The sequence below is a fragment of the Xyrauchen texanus genome, chromosome 1, assembly GCF_025860055.1.
Source record: "Xyrauchen texanus isolate HMW12.3.18 chromosome 1, RBS_HiC_50CHRs, whole genome shotgun sequence".
Taxonomy (NCBI): Eukaryota; Metazoa; Chordata; class Actinopteri; order Cypriniformes; family Catostomidae; genus Xyrauchen; species Xyrauchen texanus.
The window spans coordinates 1,836,812-1,846,221 of NC_068276.1; the positions used below are offsets into that span (position 1 = coordinate 1,836,812).

Here is a 9,410-nt window from a genome sequence, read left to right on the forward strand (position 1 = left end):
AGGACCTTTTTAATCTTTTACAAAGTTTTGCAATAGAGATAACACACCAATTAAGAGAAACAAGTGTTAAAACGAAAATGAAAGAAAATTATACACATTCAAATGTATTGTCTTGCATGACCCCTTCATCTCATTAGACACCATTGCTTATTAAGTACATTCACATCTTTGTAAGAAAAAGAAAAAAGAAACGTTTTTAAGTTTTTAATCAGCATCAATTTCCATGAACCAAGATAATAAAACTCACATAGCCACTGTCTGAATTATCATTCAGGGCCGGGAATGTCTGCACCAATGATAGCGCCAGGGCCTGTTTTATGCTTGTGGATGGCCTGTAAATATATATAAAAAAAACACTTTCAGTAAATAAACAAGTGACACACAAATGTACAGCCTATACATTTACATTTCCAGATATTTAAATATATCCAGAAGTAAGATAATCTGAAAATATCAGAGACATTGAATTTCAAATACTCAACCTAATACTTTTGCAATCATCGACAGAGAACCTGAAAACAAAACCTATGTTTAAGTCTGTTGCCTAGCTTTAAAGGAGACCTATTGTGCTTTTCCAGTTTTTCAGACTTATAAATATGTTTAAAATGTTGGATCCTTATTCTGGAGGACCTGCTAAGACTCAGTTTCAGGCTGTGTGTTTTGTTGTCTGGGTCAGTTTTCCGGTTTCAAGACGTACTGTTGTATGGATGAAGTCGACATTTTTAATAGTAAACAAGCCAATTTCTGTACTTTTCATTTACTGGGTTTGACAACTTCCTTGAATGTGAGCAGAAGCGTCTCTCCCACCTCCCCTGGGCTGCAGCATGCAGCGGAAGCAGCAGCCTAAGGGGAGGGCGAAGCACTAGATCTGAGAGCAAAGCAGGAAAAAACCAGAATGGAAGAATACATAGCCAGCTTGTATGCAATAGTAACATAGTTTTTTGTTGATCTAAACTTTCATATGTGCTCCACTGAGGTCCAATACCATACTAAAAGCCACTGAAATGAGCATAGTAGGGCCTCTTTAAGTTATATCAAATGTATCCTATATTTAACATACCTCTGTCCAAACCTCTCAATCAAAAAAAGACACCAGAATTTGTGTCAGAGTGATCCTTTGTTTTCTATTGATGACTCCAGTGTCTTGAAGATTATTTATTATTTCTCTGCCACTGGACACTGCAGAAAGAACCTGTCGGATATCCTAAAATAAATGACAAGAATAGTTGTTGAGGTGAATCATTGCAATTTACCAATTTAACCCTGGGATACCAATTTTGGACATAAATGTGAATATTTGATATCCTGACCTGAAGTTTCATAGTCAAATATTAGTAAAAGGAAAAGGTGAACAAGTACTAAAAAAATATTTTCCTTTACCCAGAACAATAGCTATTGTGAGAGCCAAAGTTTAAACAGAGAAAAAAAAAACACTTACAAGTGGTGGAACTGCTTCTAACACCAACATCTGATTTGCCGATTCTTCCAGGGGGCATATGAGGTCAGCATCATGGCTTCTGGATTCATTAGAAGTCGAAGGTTGAGGTGACGCAGCAGCTGCCGGAGCATTAGAACCCTTCTGCAGAAAATAAAATATAAGTCATATTTTAAGATCCAATGGGTTTGGCTACCTGTGTACAGGCACAAATAAAAAAAATATTACTTTGTCAGCAGTACACTCTTGTCTTAAAGGCGCTATCAGCTATCCCGGTTGGTGTAACCTCTTGTTAATGTTTGAATTATTATCAAACAAAATGGAGGCTAGCTAGACCCTCCCTCCTCCTCATCCACGCAATAACCCCCCAAACCCCACCCCACATCATTCTTGTCGGTTATGGCTGTTTCGTGATACGGGATGCTCTGTTTGTTGCTCAGTTTGTTTTTGCTGCGTTTGTGGCTGTCTGCAGAGACCGCATTTCTGTACAGTGTTGTTCAGGGGACAGGCAGCTAGCGGATAGTGAGATGTTTAGCGTATGTGAAAAAAAAGTGTGACATCACTGATAGCACCTTTAAGTGACCAGTGCATCATAGATCAAGGTGAGTGTCATAGGGTTGTGTATAGTGTTTAGTTAAAAAATATATATATATAATAAAAAAATTAAAAACTCACTTTTACTTAGTCCAATTTATCCAATCTCAGTAGTTCAAGTAGTGTCCCCTCCAAGTTGTTTAAATATTTGTCATTCATTGAGTGATTGGGGTGATACTGATCATCTTCCAATGAGGCAGAATTACTTAAGACTAACTTAATTTGGTTGGTGTGTTCTCACGCCAACAAAGCCGTGTCAACAGTGGCAGTGGCTGTTCACATGCTTAACTGCAGTCTAAAAAGTCTGTAGCGCAGAGAGATGTAAGAAGTGTCATCATGTTCTCTGTATGACTTGACTGCATGTAATGGATGATGATCAAGTAGCTCTTCCACATCAATAGCTAAAAAATCCTTAGTGGGGATCACACTGTACGCAAAAAGATGTTTTTCAAACCCCAGTGTTTCCCACTTCTGCACAACAAGCTTTATTCTCAAGTTGCCCATTTGCTCAAGAACCAAAATGGTTTTTATAAGCCCAAACTGAGGGTCCCCATCTTTGTCATAGGACATAAACACTATCATGCCTGATCTATAAGTGGTACCCTTGACCGTGACCCTGGCCGGTACGTACAGCTCTGTGAAAAGTGGGAGCCCTATCAGACCACTTTGGATCTCTTTATAGCCTTCGAGGTTGGCTAAAAATGTTGTGGATCCAGGTCCAATTTCTGTGTTGTGACTTAACAAAGACCCACTCATGAAACTGTAGCACTGCATAATCTGGTGTCTGTATGCCATTGTTTTACAGATGTTTCGGAAGTTGCAGGTGACATGACTGACACGTTTGAAGAACCCATGTTTGCCTTCAAAACGCATTGACCAAAGGTGTATCAAGGGTCCGAGTTTTTAAACACCTTTGGATAATGGAGCATGAAATGATGTTTTGGACGCTAGATGTAAATGAGGATAGAGCTCCAAGAAAAGAGAGTGGTGGTCTTCAATGATTTTGCTCAGGTAGCGTGTTGCTGCAAGAGTAACAGATGGTGAGAAGATGATCTCCATGGACATGAGTAAAAGTAGGAGAAGCTCCCATTCCTTGGAATCAGTGGGGATCAGGTCACCTATCATTAAAGGCAGTAAACGAAGTAGGCACCACATCTGAGCTGCAGACTGTCGCAGAGGGCTGTCAATATTCTTGAGATCACTCTTGCTTATTATCGATGGCTTGTTTCCCACATCAGAAAAGCCATAATCAAAGCTTGTAATGCGGTAGTTAATCTTATCTAGTGACATGTGCTTTTGCTCAATTAATGATTTTAATACAAGCTTGACTTCGTATGCCCCTACACCTTCCAGAATGTCATGCATTACATCCACAGCTACATTGTCTGTCACGTGGTAGAAAGACAGGCTGTTTAGGGCACTGTCCCTTTTAAGGCCCGTCTTAGAGGGGTTGTCTGTCTCCAAATCTGCCCTGTGAGTATTGGGATCACGCAAAAGGGCAAGATCTTCCTGTGTCTGTACTCTCAAGACATCTCTGTGTACTCTACACAGCCGACACACATGGTTTCCACTGAAACTCTCAGTATACCCAAGAATAGCATTTAAACCCAAATTGTCCCCGACTACCTGGACAACTGTGAATTTCACTACTCCTTGAAAGTCACAGGTGTTAACAGTGATACCATCCTTCTCGAGACACTTTAATTCATCCACGATTGGGCGCAACACTGCATCAATGCCGTAAGTCTTTGCATCGTCCGATTTATAAACTGCTAGCAGGAAGTGTGACTGTAAATTGGACAGGAGATCTGGTGGCAAACTCTTCAGGATGAAATATATAAATCCTAACTTGTGAACTACAGTCTTGGACCCAAGAGGATTAACGGTTTCACAATCATCATTGTACAACAACAATGGCACAGACACCTCTTTCGAAAAGAGTGGATGTGATTTACAAAATTCACCGTCAAACACATCATGTAGAAAATCCCTCTTTTTCCTTTGCCATTCCATCATTGCGTGTAAAATGCCAGGAAGTTCCAGTATCTTGACTAGAAGAGGCTTGAGCTGAATACGCTGATAGGTATCAGGCACAGCAACTTGTCGGACACTGCCAGTGACTGAATCCCTCTGCTGAACATAAGAGACGCTTGGTAAAACTTCCTCAACTGGCTGAATGAAGTTTCCAGAGTTTGTGAAATACTTTATCTGTTTGTAGTCTGTCTCCAGTCCTTTGAAAGGCTCGGCTAGCGTCTGAAAACTCCTGTCGGAGCTCTTCTACCTGTGGGCTCTGATCATGACCTAACTGACTAAACAGTGACATTGTCTTGGTTTTTAGTCTGTTCACAATGTCACCAATTAAACTTGAGGTGTGTTTAACCACATAGTTTATGTTAGTAAATGTCTGGGAAGACCTGGATCTTAGATGAGCTAGAAAAGGGCTACTCTGTCTGTAATTCCCTCTTGCTCCAATTCATCCCAAGCATCGTCTAACTGCTCTGCTTGTACACCTTCAACTTGATCTTGATTATCATCTTCATCAACATTAAAAACATTAGCAGACTGATGCAATACATTGGCAGGCTGGGCCAGGGCCAGGTTCTCTTCGTGTTCCCTATGTAGGTGCCTTCGATAAGAACGAATGAAGGAAAATGTTCTGTTACAACTGCTTTCACAACACTGAAAATATGTTGTTGAACTATTTACATTGTGAACTGTGCGTAAATGTGATAAGAAAGTCTTGATATCACCAGGGATTAGCCTTTTGCACTTAAAGCATGTATACGCCATCGGCCTGTTGATCAGCGGTGATGAAAGCCCTTAGCTCTAGTGGAGGTAACTTACAAATTCTCTGAAGAGACTCAGGAATTTAAGCCTGGGGCCAACTTTATGGACAAGATTTTTTATAGTGTCTTCATCTAAAAGAAGAAATGCTTCCTCATCTATGTCTTCATCTGAAAGACAGAAAACAAGACAACATGAGTATTTAATGGCCAAGTCAAGACAATTGTGAACCACTCACCAGATAATCTTTGATTATCAAGCTAACAAATAATCACTTTTAAAGTGTTAGTTCACCCAAAAATGAAATTAATGTCATTAATGACTCACCCTCATGTCGTTCCAAGCACGTAAGACCTCCTTTCATCTTCGAACATAGTTTAAGATACTTTAGATTTAGTTAGAGAGCTTTCTGGTCTGTCATATAGTTGTCAATCTGCATTCACGACTTCGCAGTGACGCTGGTGACGTAAGATGCTACGTAAGACGCCGCATCAGATATCACGTCATCAGCGCCTTACGTTAGCAGCGTCTTACGTCACCAGCGTCACTGCGGAGTCGTGAATGCAGATTGACAACAATATGACATACAATGCTCAATAACGTCATAGTTTTTCTTATTTTTGGATCAAAATGTATTTTCGATGCTTCAAAACATTCTAACTAACCCACTGGTGTCACATGGACTACTTTGATGATGTCTTTATTACCTTTTTGGACAAGGGACAGTATACTGTACATATGGAGGACCAGAAAGCTCTCGGACTAAATCTAAAGTATCTTAAACTTTGTTCCGATGATGAAAGGAGGTCTTACGGGCTTGGAACGAGATGAGGGTGAGTCTCATCTCGCCATTTTTGGGTGAACTAACCCTTTAAAGGTGCCATGTGTAAGAAATGAGGTAAAAATATCCAAAAAATGAGCTACACGCATCAAAAGAATGAGAAGAAATAAGGGCGATGATGTCATTAAAAAAATGACAAGTTATAGTGCTGCAGAGATATCAACCTGAATTAGCATGCTAAATTACTAGCCACGGCCCGACAGGTGTCATAATACCAGTTTCGGCCATGGGAGGGGTACACCTACACTGAGAGTTTTCAGGCATGATCAGACATCAGTATCATGCAGTAATTTGAAGTAAGTAGTTACCGTAGCTTAAGTTACCTATGAACATATAGGTCTGGCATTGATACTAGGTAGGGAATTAGTGCTTGTATGATACTGTGTTATGTGTATGCGGATACAGTATGAACGAGATAGTTGTAAATATCCGGCTAAGTTACGGATGGCAATAAGGACGGATCTTTACTTAAGGCTATTGGGTCTATTTGATATGGGTCCACACCAATCAAGCTTATCTTCTCTTGATACCGACGAGATGAAGCCATTAGGCTACAGCTCCCTCAACTCAAATCTGCGTGCGGCTAGGGGCAGGACAGATGTCATGTCAACAATATGGCCATGGTTAGCTACTTCCAGTGTTTGCGAATAAGGCCTATGAGAGATGATATAAGGGCAGTAAGAGTAAATGCTCACCTCTAAAATTCTCAATCAGCTCAGACAGCCGCCACTCAGTTAACTTGTCAGTGACAAAGCTGTCCATTTAAAATGACCTGGAGAAAACATATCAATATAGAGGTTAGCAACAATTCGAAGACTTGACCTGCTTCTTTAACCTGTTAGGCTGCAACCCCACTTTTTAAAAAAATCCACAGAAATGGCATATACCCAAACTGAAACAGAAGCAGTTCATGAACCCTTTGTACTAAAAAGCATAAAATATTCTTTTCTTTTGTCTGCTGCATTATTATTACTAATTAGCCTACACCTTCTAAAAGCCCTGAGGGACGTTGAGCTAAGCCTGAGGACGTTGTTTGTCAAGCTGTCATGACGACAGCAACCGGATTTTTTTCCTGAATGAGAGCGGCTGACGCTCATAACTCTTTCTAAACGGTATCGACTCATTTTTTCATTTCATAACACCTGACACAAATTAAGACATGACTGTCAATAAGTTTCTCAGAATACAATAATGGTCATAGTCAAATACTGAAACTTGAGTCGTATATATATTTTAATGATGGTTAGTTTGTCACGGTAATAACATTAAATCTGATCTGATAGTAACTTTGAACTATTTAAACAAAAACACGCGCTGGGCCACTTGCAAAGGTTAACAGGTTTTAACTCTCACTAACTTACTTCAGCCAGTTACGTTAGAGCTATGTATAACGTTAAGTTAATAGTGCTAAGCACGCGCACGGCGCAGCTGGTAAGTTAACGTTAGCTGCTAAACATAACTCAACGATTGAGTTATGTCGCCACAAGCTGCACTGTACTTACCATATTAGTAACGTTGTATTATAACAATGAGATAAGTAACGTTAACTTACGCTTGCAGCACATGTTATGAAAACTAGAATTTAAAGGCCGTGTAAAGTGAATGCTGTCATTTTCTTCTAAACACGTTAAATGGGTCATAAATGTATTTCTCAGAAATGTGAAAAAGCATTTCGACCATTTTGACACATAAAGTTGTCAAAAAAGTTATTTTGACTTTACACAGACTTTAAACTAGTTAACGTTAGATGTTTTCGCGATAGCCGAGTCTAACAGTTACATGCCAACCACAAAATTAACGTTGCCACATAATGCTAGTCTCAACGTACAGTAGCAACTAAGCCATGGTAAATGGTGCTAAACTAACTTAGCAACGGGATATGGACACAGAAAAGTTAACATTACATCAACACTGAAAATACTTGCTTACCTTTAATGCACGACGAAGTCGAGTTTCACCGAATAAGATCGAGCGCAAGTGGATCGAAGGCGCGAAGTGGATCGAGCGGATCGAAGTGACGGTTATTTCAAACGGCTGTTGAGAAAATTCCAGAACAACTGGGGGAGGGGTGACCCAGAACATGGGTTTCTCTTTGAAAAATAACCCAGAAACCCAAACAACTCAGGAATTGGGTCAAAATATTAACCCTATAACCCAGAAAATTGTTACTCTCTGAAAAAATAACCCATAATTTTAACCCAACACAAATAACCCAGAAAATGGGTTGAAGAAATAACCCAGGAGTTTTTAGAGTGTACATTCTTCTTGCAACAACTTTGTGGCAAATACATGTGCTAAACAGTATATTATCAGGACTCATGTGTTCTGTATATAATTTAGAGGATTTGGAAAGAGAAAATAAAAACATAAATAAATTAAGCCTACACTACATTATTTCCAGTGAACCAAAATGGCTGTCATTGATGTCCTTCTAAAGACACTTGAAGATCTGGAATCAAGTGAACTCAATCAATTTAAATGGCATTTAACTCAAGGTGTGGATGGCCACAAAATCCCCAAAAATAAATTAGAGGGCAAACCAATGTGGGATATTGTGGATGGTATGATTCAACGGTTTCATGAGGCTGGTGCTATAAAAGTCACTCTGGACATTTTGTACAAAATGAATCTGAACAATCTTGCACTGCAAATGAATGAGGATCTTCAAAAAAAAGGTAGAACATGATTGACTGATTAATTTTAAAATAGAAATAATTTGCAAACTTACAGAATAGTTCAACCAAAAAATGAATATTCTCTTATCATTTACTCACCCTCATGCCATCCCAGATATGTACGTCTTCCTTTCTTCTGCATAACACAAATGAAGATTTTATGATGGAGATATGATGCGTTTTTTGTCCATAAAGAGCAGGTCAATGGGGTCCAACACTTTCAAGCTCAGAAAAAGCACATAAAGGAAACATAAAAGTAATCAACATAACTCCAGTGGTTTAATCCATGTATTCAGAAGTGATATGATAGGTGTGGGTGAGAAACAGATTCATATTTAAGTACTTTATACTGTAAATCTCCACCTTTGTCCAGCCCAGACCTGTAGGTGGCAATATGCACAAATAATACAAATTGCCAAACTTATCTTATCACACTTATCATATTGCCAAGACACACATGGATTAAACCACTGGAGTCTTATGAATCATGTTTATGCTGCACTTCAAAGTTCTGGTCACCATTAACTTGCATTGCATGGACCAACAGAGCTGAAATATTCTTCTAAAAATCTTAATTTGTGTTCTGCAGAAGAAATAATGTTATACACATCTGGAGAGAATTTACATTTTGAATTTACATTGAGAATTGACCTAACCCTAACCTAACCCTTTCATGAGAGAATTTACATTTTGGGTGAACTATTCAAATTTGTTGGAAAACTGTAACAAGTTAGTTTTCCTTTCTCTGTGTCTGTACAGGCATAAAGTAGAGATGAAGAAGAACTTCAGGCATAAACATCCAGATGATTCCAGGTAATTCAATTTAGTTTTTTTGGCAACAGCAAGAGTAAAAACCATTATAAAATCAAATGTGTTATCTTTTTGCTTGGTATCATTTTGTATTAATGGATGCAAACAATTGAGCAATATATTGTGTATAATAATTTTTATAACCCCCTTTGTTTAAATGTAATTACATTTTTTAATTATACTTTAGCCACTACATAAACAGCAGCCATGATGCACAAGACTGACTCTAAACTGGATGGAAACAACACATCTTCTACATATAACAGATGTT

General features: G+C 38.8%; 2 long non-coding RNA genes across 2 annotated transcripts; one reads left to right on the top strand and one right to left on the bottom strand.

The window, feature by feature from the left end:
• Positions 1-1,119: 1,119 nt before the first annotated feature.
• LOC127648763 (uncharacterized) lies at positions 1,120-2,236 on the bottom strand. The gene is made up of 3 exons (XR_007971218.1): positions 2,111-2,236; positions 1,439-1,579; positions 1,120-1,204 (listed from the first exon to the last, which is right to left on the bottom strand). It is a non-coding gene; the product is annotated as an uncharacterized LOC127648763 (long non-coding RNA).
• Positions 2,237-7,782: 5,546 nt separating this feature from the next.
• On the top strand, positions 7,783-9,410 carry LOC127648805 (uncharacterized). The gene is made up of 3 exons (XR_007971233.1): positions 7,783-8,329; positions 9,089-9,142; positions 9,327-9,410. It is a non-coding gene; the product is annotated as an uncharacterized LOC127648805 (long non-coding RNA).